This window comes from Oncorhynchus masou, chromosome 21 (genome assembly GCF_036934945.1).
Source record: "Oncorhynchus masou masou isolate Uvic2021 chromosome 21, UVic_Omas_1.1, whole genome shotgun sequence".
Taxonomy (NCBI): domain Eukaryota; kingdom Metazoa; phylum Chordata; class Actinopteri; order Salmoniformes; family Salmonidae; genus Oncorhynchus; species Oncorhynchus masou.
The window spans coordinates 12,433,387-12,447,191 of NC_088232.1; positions in this window are offsets into that span (position 1 = coordinate 12,433,387).

Here is a 13,805-nt window from a genome sequence, read left to right on the forward strand (position 1 = left end):
AGGCAATCTCAGCGCTGTGCGTTACAGGAAGACATCCTCCTCCCTCATGTGGTACCCTTCCTGCAGGCTCATCCTGACACGACCCTCCAGCATGACAATGCCACCAGCCATACTGCTCGTTCTGTGCGTGATTTCCAGAAGGACAACCATCTCTGCAGCACTCCACCAACCAGGCCTTTAAGATAGAGTGGCCAGACAGAAGCCAGACATGACAGCCCGCTTGGAGTTTGCCAAGAAGCACCTAAAGGACAGACCATGAGAAACAAGATTATCTGGTCTGGTGAAACCAAGATTGAACTCTTTTGCCTGAATGCCAAGCGTCACGTCTGGAGGAAACCTGGCACCATCCCTACGATGAAGTATGGTGGTGGTAACATCATGGGGATGTTTTTCAGCAACACTCCCCATCCAACCTGACAGAGCTTGAGAGGATCTGCAGAGAATGGGAGAAACTCCCCAAATACAGGTGTGCCAAGCTTGTAGCGTCATATCCAAGATGACCCAAGGCTGTAATCACTACCACAGTTGCGTCAACAAAGTAGTGAGTAAGGGGTCTGAATACTTATGTAAATATGATATTTCAGTTTGACATTCATTTCATGTTTTTGCTTTGTCATTATGGGTTATTATGTGTAGATTGATGAGGAAAAATACAATTGAATCCATTTTAGAATAAGGCTTTAACAAAATGTGGAAAGTCAAGGGGTCTGAATAATTTCTGAATGCACTGGAAATGGGATAATCAGAAAAAAATATATACATCAAAATGACCAGGAAACTCAACACAGTTTTAGTTAAACATGCTATCGCTAGATTTTTAAAACGTAAACATGGGCACAAACCAGAAAACAGGATAAAAAAATAAGGACAACATGTGGAAGTTTTCTTACATTAAAACTGCAAATGTGATTTTCACATGTGAATGTTTTTCAAATGTGAACTTGCTTTTCTACATACATTATGAAAGTGACTTTTTCGCATGTGGAGTTGTCTTACATGTGAAACTGCAAATGTGATTTTCACGTGATTGATTGTTTTGTTGAACTCGCAATTTCACATGTGAATTCATGTGAATTCTAAATGTAATACATCTGAAAAATATGGTTTCATGTGAAATTTAAGCTCAACGTGTGAAAACAGCCATTTCATATGTTGTTTTTGTTCCTGTTCCATCGTCTCTAACCTTATGCAACAGAAATTGCACTGCGGCAGCACTAGCCTGGAATCCACCCTGAAGTTTCCATTCATTCACTGATTCAGCCTGGAGCTGTCATATATATAATATAATAATAATATATATACCTAAACCAGCCACTACTTTTCAAAGGGAAGCTGATTTGGTAGTTATTTTTCTTATCAGTCCCCAGTCCCTCTCTACTGAAACCGGTCCACTTGATGAGCAGAGTTTGCACATTTCAGAACATTTAATTGATTCTGTGAAGTGACCTGGGCGAGCTTAAATGACTCCAGACTGAGTCAGTGAATGGACGCAAAACATAGTGAAACAGCGCAATATTCCGTCTGGAAACAAGTCTAGTATTGCAACTCCCAGAGAGAGTACGCATCCTCCTCCATCTCTTGCCAGCTTTACCCTCTACAACCTGACTCCAGACTGAATCAGTGAATGACAAATCAATTGGTGAAACAGAGCGGCGATATTCAGGATGGAAGCCAGGCTATCGTACTGCACCTCCCCGAGAGAGTAAGAATTCTGACAGCTCCAACTTTCGTGGTGTGCCGACATGGCCATACTCATATTCGTAATAGTATACGTAAATTGACAGTTGAAAATCGGATCTGATGATACACGGGATCAGAAGAAGCGAAAGTGTTTTAATATGCCTGAAATAGATTTGGGCAAAAGCTATCCCCCTTTCCTGTTCCTTTCCTTTCCAATCAGAGCAGCAGGATCAATGTACAGCCAGACCTTCTCTTTACAGACAGGCAAACTAGCAGTTTAGTTATTTAGACCACGTAGAACCTCGCACATGACTGACTGACATGAGAAAGATGCGTGCTGGCACCCGGAAATAAATGTTTTTCCCCATCATGGATAATTACAAAAAATACACAGATCACAATCATATCCAGAAAATTGCCCACATCTGTTACGATACTCATTTTGTCCGACTACTCGGCACACCACTACAGTTTGTAGTGTAAACGTAAGGTAATAATTGGCTTATGAGTTGGTCTGAATATGCATCCACTATAGTTGCTGAAAAACATTATGTAGCCTGTGATCAAAGTAAACCATCACAATCGCCCCAAGGGTTAGTAAAACCAGTGAGTATATATTTACAAAGCTCTCTGTTCCTTTTCGATTTGTAAAATAATGTTTTACTGCAGGGGGATAACATACACAGACGTTTCGGCTAATAAGTCTTCTTCAGTGTGTAGGTTCAGTAGTAGTTTGATTAAAAACAGCACATTTACTAGTGAACAACAGGTGCTTCAATTAGCTGATTTAATTAGGACAAGGTCATATGCTGCAGCTTGTCTTCCTGCAAGACATACACTATTACAAACACAACACAAAATACAGCAAAAGGATACTGTGGAAAGAAATTATGCAAGCCAACACAGTTTGGTTCAGGTTGTCACAATGGTTTGAAAAAGGTATGAATAGAATTATTAAAATAATGGAAATAATCGGGGAGATTATTTATTAATATGATAATCAAGGCAATGATTAGGAATGCAATTTTAAGATTTGAAATGTGTTACTCAGTCCTGAATTCCAGGTAGGTTTGAATATTATGGACTCACAAAGTCTCATGTAGAGTGTCTGGTAAAGTGCTACAAAAAATTTTTACCATTGGAACAGAGGATTTTTAGTTGTCAGCATTCGTAACCTCACTCCCCAGCTTGAAATGACTCCACCTGTGCTATGGAATTGTTCATTTTTTGGTGGCGCAGCTGGCTAGTGGTTAAGACGTTGTGAAACGGGCAGTCACATGTGTTTGCAAGACAGAGGATGTGAAATCAAGGACAAGTGCAGGCATCCCCAAACTATAGCCAGCATGCTTGGCCATTGGTATATATATTTTTTTCTTTGTATTTTTTACCCCCTTTCCTCCCCAATTGATAGTTATGGTCTTGTCCCACTCGGGAGAGGTGAAGGTTGAGAGCCATGCGTCCTCCGAAACACAACCCCCCCGAGCCACACAGCTTCTTGACACACTGCTCGCTTAAACCTGAAGCTAGCCGCACCAATGTGTCAGAGGAAACACGGTACAGCTGGCAAGCGAAAGACAGCGTGCATGCGCCCAGCCGCCACATAGAGTTGCTACAGCACGATGGGACAAAGACATCCCGGCCAAACCCTCACCTAATACGGACGAAGCTGGACCAATTGTGCGCCACCTCATGGGTCTCCTGGTCGCAGCCAGCTGTGCCACAGGCCAGGATCGAACCCGGATCTGTAGTAATGCCTCTTGCACTGCGATGGTGTGCCTTAGACTGCTGCGCCACTCTGGAGGCCTTGTATAGGGTTCTTACTGTGGAATGCAGTGTTTGGTTTTCGCCAGGCATAATGGGACCCATGATGTCCAAAAAGTTATACTTTTTACTCATCTGTCCATAGAACATTCTTCCAAGAGTCTTGATGATCCTCTAGGTGCTTTTTGTAAAACATGAATCAACTCTTTGGATGAAATTGGTCCCACTATGCCTGGCTAAAACCAAACAGTGATTTTCACAGTAAGAACCTCGTACCAACAGTCAAGCATGGTGGTGGTAGTGTGATGGTTTGGGGATGCTTTACTACCCCATGACCTGGACAACTTAATAGAAAGAACCAGGAAATCTACTCCGTATCAGAGAATCCAACAGGAGAATTTCAGGCCACCTGCCTGTGAGCTGAAGCGCAGCTGGGTCATGCAGCAAGACAATGACTCAAAACAAACAATCAAGTTTACATGAAAATTGTTAAAAACCAACAATTTGAACCAGTTATTAAGTGTAAGCGTGCAAATACCTGGCCAAGAGAGAGACCTGGCCAAGAAGGCAGGAAGAACCTAGGAAGAAACCTAGAGAGGAACCAGGCTCTGAGGGGTGGCCAATCCTCTTCTGGCTGTGCCTGTTGGAGATTCTAAGAGGTCATGGTCATTAAGGGTAGATCTCTCTTCTAGATGTTCAACACATTCATTGATGACCAGCATGGTCAAATAATAATCGCAGTGGTAATAGAGGATGCAACAGGTCAGATCCAATACATTGATGAACAGAATAGGGTCTACTCAATTCACCTAACTCAGACTAAATTAATTCATTAAAAAAATGCATCAGCTGTTTTCAAATACAATTACTGAGTAGCCTACCCTAATTACAATCGCACATTCAGTATAACTGGAGAGAGGCTCACATTCATTGAATGATTACACAAGAGGGATTAATGTTTCACTGGCTCAAATGCCTTTTCGAAGAGTATCCAAAGTAATTGCTGGGGGAACAGTTCGATGGGAATGATTTGAACCATAAACTACACGATTTGTAAGAGGAAAACCAATCAAGCACTTTAGTAAAGCAGCACATTTGCGGTGGCCCGGGACTCGTTGGGTGGAAGGTTTATTGCCATGACGACCTGTGAGCAAGGGCATTATGCCGAGCAGCGCGTGGCGGGAGCTTCCCCTCCTTTCAGAAACACTGTGGTAAATGCAAGTGACAGCAGCATTGGCAGAGATTTCATGGCTGTCACTTGGGGTTCTGATCAGGCCAAGAGTTTTCTCCCTCCCTGTCTCGTTCGTTACGCACTGACTACCCAAAGTGGATATCGCCAAAGTGGAGGGGAGTTAGGAGGATAATTGCTTAAAACCCCCTGATCTAATATCCACTTATTTTGCTGCAGTGGCGCAGTCGGGTTTAAACCCATACCTTCACGGTCAACGTGTAGTCCATAAAGGACCAGGTGGCATGGAAGAAGCCATCTTGTACTTGCATATAGCAGGGACAATACAATAATCTGATAAGAATCTGTTATTTTTTCTGCAGTCTGAACAGCCAAAAAGCACATGGAATCAGATATTTCAAGCCACATTTCAAACCACCTTGATAGGTGGTTTTAAATCAGATACAAAGCTAATTCCTGGCCATGTGACTTGTCTGAACAGTCAAATCTGATTTATTTGCTCTCAAGTGGTTTTTAGCATATCTTGTTGTTTCCTATTTACTCTGTTGACAGTTTTGACAAGAACATATGGTAGCTAAACTAGCTTGTTAATTGTTTACAAACAAATAAGTGAATATGCTAGAAAGCGAAACCGCTATCTAGATAGCTATGTGACAGGCATTGTTGTCACCTAACTTCTGTATGATATGAAGCATGAGTACCACCACCAATCAGCCTACACCACTGCACACACCCGTTGTTACTATGACAACTAATCTAGCCATGTCAACAAATGGCTGCTGTCTGAACACACAAGTCCGATTTGGTCACTTGTAAACTTGCTGTTTGGACAGTCAGTATTCCAAAACGATTTTGAAAAACAAAACTGATTTGAGCATTAAGGTCTGCAGTGTGAACAAGGCTTAACTGGTCTTGAGATGCCATCAAAACTACAGGTCTTGCACCCCACTACAAAGATCTGATTTTCAGTTCACTTCCCAAATGCTATGGTCATGTTATATTCATTCAATACATTTAAGACCGATGACAATCCCAAGGCCATATTGTGCAGCGGTGTGTGTTAACTATGGCTTTCTCACAGATATTCCTCAATGGATATTGGATACATGGTGTTAAATACTGTATTACCTCAAAGAGAATTACCAATAGTGTGGTACTTCTCTAGACCCAACACCCTCTCAAAACCCAATCATATCCATACTGTAGGAAAACGCAATTTGGTCTCCTTTGGGAAATCACCTTGTATATACCATTTTATCCTATCCACACTCTAGAGAAGCCATGATTCACTCACCATGGTTTAAATCGATTCTGGTCTACAGGGGCATTTCTCTATTAACAACACAAAGGCTACTGTTCCTTTCCACAAGCAATGTGTGAATGAAACATTGTTAGCTAACTAACCAACACACAAAATGATTTAAATGGTTTGGGTCCTTTGCATCAAGGCAGGATTATATGGATGAAAAAAAAGTTGTTTAGTGTGATGAGAATAAGGGCCGAAAAATAGGCTAGAACAGAGCCAGCTAATTACCTCTTTCTATATTGTGTGTACTGTATGTGAGCATGTATACTGTATAGCCCAGTTGTAGGACTACATACAGTATCTATGATAGCCTTGGTCTTATTAAATAGGTAGTCAATCATAAGGGTTGTGTTCATCAGGCATCAAACAGAAGAAAGCAGACTGAAATAGGGAGGGACTACCTGGACTAAGAAATAGCTTTTGTTCTTAAAAGGTTTTACTACGGTATGCATTACTGAACACCACCCTTTTTCCAGTGGAGGCATATGGGTCTTCCAGGAACCACGTACACTCAATCTAAGGGCGGCCTCCAAATGGACTCTTTTTCAAGGGATCATATGAATGTTAATGTTGAGCCTGAAAGGGAAAAAGACAAAGGTCTGCATAATGCATATGTCAACTTTACAGAGATCAGAGCAGGTCAGGTATTAATGCAGCATTGAGTTTAAAAAAAATGAAGGATAACGACACAGGCATCCAATCCATGCAGATAAGGTTGAAGCGTTGTTTAAATGTCTTTTCCTGTTAACAGAAAATATAATTTGGACACAAAAGAAAAGACAGATGAAGTATTAGCCTGGTCCGAGATAACAACTCTTCTTTCGAAATACAGTTAATACAAATGACAAGCTACTGTAATCCACATGGGTATGGTACCTCAGAGAACTATATGAACCGCACTTGGACCCAACTGAAACCTGCTACTGATCGTAAGACTCCCTTCTAGGCTGCTTGTCATTTTGTGCTGCTGTGGTTATTACTGTGTCTCAAACGACCCCAAAATGATACATTTGTGAAATGAAATGAGTGTCCCTGTGTGGGCTCCTTCGCCTGTCTGTTTCATTATCTCACCTTTAGCCTAGACTAGCCTACTTCTCATTAAGTGACATTGTGGTTAGTTATTAGGCTTACTGTGGCTCAGATAGGAAGCTAAAATGCTACATTGGTGAGTGGAAATTGTGTATGCTCCCTTAGAGTCCGTCTCCTGTCTGTATCATTACAGGGTATGAGATATTTCTTGGCAAGAGCTAATATCTGTTTGGCGCTGCTATCACCAGTCTGATTGATGAAGAGGGACTCTGTTGGTGGAGTCTCACTTGGAGTTGCCGAGAAATCAGGGATGACTGTCCAAATAGGCTGTTAAATGGAATAGGCGTTCTTTCTCTCATAGTCGATGCTCAGCTGCACTCACGTAGGCTACCGTTATCTATACTGAACAAAATTATGAATGCAACATGCAACAATTTCAAAGATTTTACTGAGTTACAGTTCATACAAGGAAATCAGTCAATTGAAATACATTAATTAGGCCCTAATCTATGGATTTCACAGATACCTTAAAAAAAATGTAGGGCATCAGGAAACCAGTCAGTATCTGGTGTGACCACTATTTGCCCGATGCATCTCGTTCACATAGAGTTGATCAGCCTGTTGATTGTGGCCTGCGGAATGTTGTCCCACTCATCTTCAATGGCTATGTGAAGATGCTGGATATTGGCAGGAACTGGAACACGCTGTTGTACACTTCAATCCAGAGCATCCCAAATATGAGTGACATGTCCGCTGAGTATGCAGGCCATGGAAGAACTGGGCCATTTTTAGCTTCCAGGAATTGTGTACAGATCCTTGCAACATGCATTATCATGCTGAAACATGAGATGATGGCGTTGGATGAATGGCATGACAATAGGCCTCGGGATCTCGTCACGGTTAAAATGCAATTGTGTTTGTTGTCCGTAGTTTATGCCTGCTCATACCATAACAACACCGCCACCATGGGGCACAACGTTGACATCACGTACTGCCAAATTCTCTAAAACAACATTGGAGGCAGCTTATGGTAGAGAAATGAACATTCAATTCTCTGGCAACAGCTCTGGTGGACATTCCTGCAGTTAGCATGCACACTTTCTCAAAGCTTGAAACTCTGGCGTTATGTTTTGTGACAAAACTTCACATTTTAGAGTGACCTTTTATTGTCCCCAGGACAAGGTGCACCTGTGTAATGATCATGCTGTTTAAAATTAATCAGCTTCTTGATATGCCACACCTGCCAGGTGGATGGGTTATCTTGGCAAAGGAGAAATCTCACTAAAATGTAAACAAATCATTGAAACATTTTTGAGAAATAAACTTTTTGTGTGTATGGATCAATTTTGGTATATTTTATTTCAGCTCATGAAACATGGGACCAACACCTTACATGTTGAGTTTATATTTTTGTTTAGTGTAGATCTGAAAGTAAGAACCTGGCTATCAGTTTTGTCGCCATTAGTTTTTTGGTCCCATGGCGTGGACCCCCTGGGTCGACCCCCTGGCAGTGCAGCAGAGTTGCGATACCATCACTGGTGAATTGCGTTTTATTTCAGTGGTGGTGGGAAAGGTAATCACTCTTTCTTGCTGTTTTCTTTCATAGTCTTTGTCCTAAAGTTGCCTGTAACACACTCAGTGTTGAAAATGTATTGTCCAACTCTCTTGTCTAATGACAAAAGCAATGGACACACCTGCCCACATCTGCACAGACAACATACACACACACCGAAATAAAACACACACACACACATTTGGCCTACCGCCAGGCTAGAATAAGCAATCAAATGTTTCCTTAAACAGGAAAGAATGCAGCCAGGGTGTCACCATGTAAAGCAATGTACTTGTACATGTTTTTTGCTGGGGATTTTTTTTGTTGTTGTAAACATTCATGTGAAGTGCAAAATAATAAACATATACAGACACCAGTCTTTTGACTTTCTTCATTACTATGTACACTTTAATAAGACAATTAATTGAACCAAAGGGCTTTCTCTGGTTTCTATGAATAATGACAAGGCAATTGAGGTAGAATATAGGTTAATTAATGAGATTCATATTTTGGCTTCCCATGAGATGCGAGACATCACCTAATGCCCTGTGTCACGTCTGTCGTCAATGGTAATTGTTTTTAGTATTCCTCCTCTCTTCTCTCCCACCTATCAGTTCTTGCCTCTAAACACATTAAAGTTATTGGCCAAATACAAGCATGACAGTAGAAGGGAGGGGAGCTGAACGCAGTGACACTAAAAATGGAAGCATTACCAGGAAGCAGTATCATAAGGTAGAGGTCATTATACTATGTGATTTAAAGTAACGCTCTGTTATATCTTGGCTAGAAAAATTGGAGGCTATTTGAGAAGCATATACAGTGCCTTCTGTATTCAGACCCCTTGGCTTTTTCCACATTTGGTTTACATTACAGCCTTATTCTAAAATGGATTTAATAAAATCCTCAGCAATCTACACAAAATACCCCATTTTTGAAATGTTACCAAATGTATTTAAAAAATAAACAGAAATTCCTTATTTACATAAGAATTCAGACCCTTTGCTATGAGCCTCAATTGAACTCAGGGGTATTCTGTTTCCATTGATCATCCTTGAGATGTTTCTACAACTTGATTGAATTCCACCTGTGGTTAATTCAATTGATTGGACTATCAGAACTCAGGATAAGACCCAGATGCAGACAGCTAGAATCACAGAAGTTTATTGACCCAAACAGGGGGCAGGCAAAAGACAGGTCAAGGGCAGAGTCAGAAAGGTACAGAATAATCGAAACTGTGGAAACTAGAAAACAGAAACTTGAGAACCGGAAGATGGGAAAGAACGCTGGTAAGACCTGACAAGACAAGACAAACTGTCAACAGACAAACAGAGAACACCGGTATAAGTGCACAGGGGATACTGGGGGAAATGGATAACACCTGGAGGGGGGTGGAGACAAGCACAAAGACAGGTGAAACCGATCAGAGTGTGACATGGATATGATTTGGAAAGGCACACACCTGTCCATATTAGGTCCCACAGTTGACAGTGCATGGCAAAGCAAAAACCACGCCATGAGGTCGAAGGAATTGTCCATAGAGCGCCAAGACAGGATTGTGTTGAGGGACAGTTCATCACAAAATCAAAGTTAAGATTTAGGTTAGTTCAAATCCTTGTCTTTAAGGTTAGTGTTTTTAGAGCTCAAAGTTAGTCTTATGTTGCCCTCATTCCAGGCCATTGTGTAGATCCAGCTATGCCCATCAATCCAAAATAATGAAGATGAGCACCATATCTATCTATGATGAGGAACAGGGCCACTTTGAGATAAACAGTCAGAGCGGAGACATACGGAGCTATTCACCCAGAATGCCAAGAAATAATACACCCTGAGAGTGGTTGCCACCGACAATGGAGCTGTCCCCCTAGAGGAGACAGACGCCATTCACCTCTAGGTAACCTGACATCTTTTGCATAATGGGATTGATATTGGCCCAGTTCTCACTGAGTACTACTATAGCATGCTCATACATGTTTGTCATTTACCTTTACCAGTTGCTCTTTTCCAGGGTATCATGCAATTAAGATACATAATCTCATGATGTGTAATAGAGACAATTGATGATTACTGTAGATGGTTTGGAATTATAGTGTAATTACAATAATTAGTAGTATTTCTAACATGATTTGCACTACTTAAGTCTGCTTTGGCAATTAGAAATGTAATGGTTTGAATTGAAGTTGAATTCAACCCATGTTCAGGCTGCAGAGAAACAGCACGGTGGCACCCACCCCCAAAGTGTGCGAGCCTTCTCCGTGAGGGAGGACACCAAACCCGGCACTGTCTCGGCTCCGTCCACCTCTCCCCATCCCTAACAACCAATGGCAGGCTGCGTTACTCCATCGCCGAGGACGACGGGGTCCTTCAATTTGGCCTGGACAGCTCGTCCGGCGACCTGTACCTCAACCAGCCGCTGGACTATGAGTCTGACCTTTGACCCTGAGCTGGGCAGGTCAGGAGGGTCATCGTTGTTGTCCTCAACATCATTTGCTTTCCGTATCCACCCGCTCCCCACCCGCTTCCTTATCCACCCGGCACCTTCACCACGACCGCTCCCCTGGACCGCGAGAGGACTGTGAGCTTCACGTTCATGGTCACCGCCACCGACCCGTCAGCAAGAGCGGCTGACCACAATTTTGCGGCTGACCACAATTTTGCGACTGTGGCTGCTCAGGTGTTCCTGCTGGACGTGAATTACTGTCCGGCTTTTGTCTCCCAGGACACGGCCCTCATAATGGATGACACGGAGGTGGGGAGCCTAGTGCATCGTGTGGTGGGCGTGGATGATGACATGGGTGAAAGCTGCCAGGTCACCTGTTGTCTATTTCTCTGGGAACAAGGAAGGGTTCTTTACTTTGGAGGAGAAAACAGGTATGCTCTTGGTAGTATTTTAATGAATGACGAAAATATGATTCTGGAAAATGTATGAGGAATCATTTACCTCAATACAGTCTTTCCATAGTTTAATTCCAGGTGAAGCACAATGCCCCCAAAGCAGAGCATCCAGGTAGCCTGATGATTCACACTAAATTCCTCCGCTGCTCTGTCGTTCGCTCCATACTTTAGTCTGAGACTGCCATCAATGAAGTTGTTTGTGGTGACACGGGGTGTTGTACAAAAAGTCCTCGGCGATTGGATTGTCTCTAACCGATTTAAAGTATCAAAGCCAATGAAGAGTTTTCAACCCGTTGCTTTACCCACATGTGTTCTGGCCCAACCAACCCAATTGGTGTCTGGACCAATCAGACGGCCCCGAATGTGTTTGCATTCGATGAAGGGTCGTGGAGGTACTCCGGTAAATACAACTAAAGTCTTTGGGCGTGGCAGTGTTTGGCCGGAGCAAGGAGTCTGGGTAGCTAGTAGAGGTCGACCGATTAATCGGAAGGGACGATTAATTAGGGACGATTTCAAGTTTTCATAACAATCGGAAATCTGTATTTTTCTGCAATCGTTGCACTTCACACTTCACTTTCGTGCATTTTGCCAGCAGCTCTTCGCAAGCACAGCCCTGTTTATGACTTCAAGCCTATCAGCCTAATGGCTGGTGTAACTGATGTGAAATGACTAGCTAGTTAGCGGGGTGGCACTAATAGCGTTTCAAACGTCACTCGCTCTGAGACTTGGAGTAGTTATTCCCCTTGCTCTGCAAGGGCCGCGGCTTTTGTGGAGCTATGGGTAACGCTGCTTTGAGTGTGGCTGTTGTCGATGTGTTCCTGGTTCGAGCCCAGGTAGGGGCGAGCAGGGGGACGGAAGCTATACTGTTACACTGGTAATAGTATAGTGCCTATAAGAACATCAAATAGTCAAAGGTATATCTAATACAAATGGTATAGAGAGAAATAGCCCTATAATTCCTATAATAACTACAACTTAAAACTTCTTACCTGGGAATATTGAAGTCTCATGTTAAAAGGAACCACCAACTTTCATATGTTCTCATGTTCTGAGCAACATGGCACAACTGCAGCATGGCACATATTGCACTTTTACTTCTCCAACACTTTGTTTTTGCATTATTTAAACCAAATTTAACATGTTTCATTATTTATTTGAGGCTAAATTGATTTTTATTGATGTATTATATTAAGTTAAAATAAGTGTTCTTTCGGTATTGTTGTAATTTTCATTATTACAAATAAATAAATAAAAATCGTCCGATTAATCGTTATCGGCTTTTTTTGGTCCTCCAATAATTGGTTTCGGCGCTGAAAAATCATAATCGGTTGCCAGGCAAATGTCCAGATCCTCTGGCATCAAAATTGTCAAATGAATCACTGATCTTCGAATCACTTTGCATCCCAAATAACTACTCATTATGTGATCATGATTAGCGATTCAGCGCCTTTCCTTGCTCAAACTGATCCCTTCAGACAAACTGAGTCTCTTTAGATGGAGGGTAACAGAGCAAGTTAGGGGCCCACTCTGTCAATACAATGGCAGGGAAACACTGCCACAGTACATCAGTCTCAACTCTCCTCTTCTCACCTCGTAGGTCTGCTGTACCTAGCATCCCCTCTGGACTACGAGCTCCAGTCTTCCCACTCCCTGACCATCCAGGTCTCAGACCAGGGGTCCCCTCTTTCTTCTACCCGGACCCTGAGGCTGAAGGTGGGGGACGTGAACGACCAGCCTCCCCTGTTCCAGCAGGACGTCTACACAGCCAGCGTTGTCGAGAACAGAGAGCCTGGGGAGAGCGTGGCCACTGTGTCCTCCACAGACGAGGACTCCGGTACGTACCACTCTGGACACGGTTCTTTTTTCAAATTGTTTAATTGTTCAGTTGCAGAAAAATTGTTCGGATGCAGAAAAACATAAAGTGGCAGTTTTCTCTCCATTTGCAGGGCTTCAACTATTTGTTGAAGATATTGTTCTGCGCCGCAGTGCTAGCTTGCACCTCATCTCGAAGTAAGCCTTGTCCGACCCAAAATGGTCCATAGGGAAAGAGCCTCTCCTGTTTCTGTAGCATAAGGCAGTTTGTAAAAGTACACGCCCTGGAGATCACAGGGTCTTACCCCCTTAACCCCAAGCCATCTCCTTACCCACAATACATCTCCTTAATGCGGAGTGCCAAGCAGAGATGCATCAGGTCTCATTTAGAGTTTTTATGAATTGACCGGTGATCAAACCCCTAACCGCAGGGCGATCAGGACAAAGAGAACCATGGGCAGAATACTAGATAACCAAGAGCCCACATCACTCGTTGTAGACAAACCCATCCACAGTTTAGATGTACACAGTGGTCACAATACAGTAGATCAGTCTGTCCTCTAGGTGGCAGCATCAACATATTA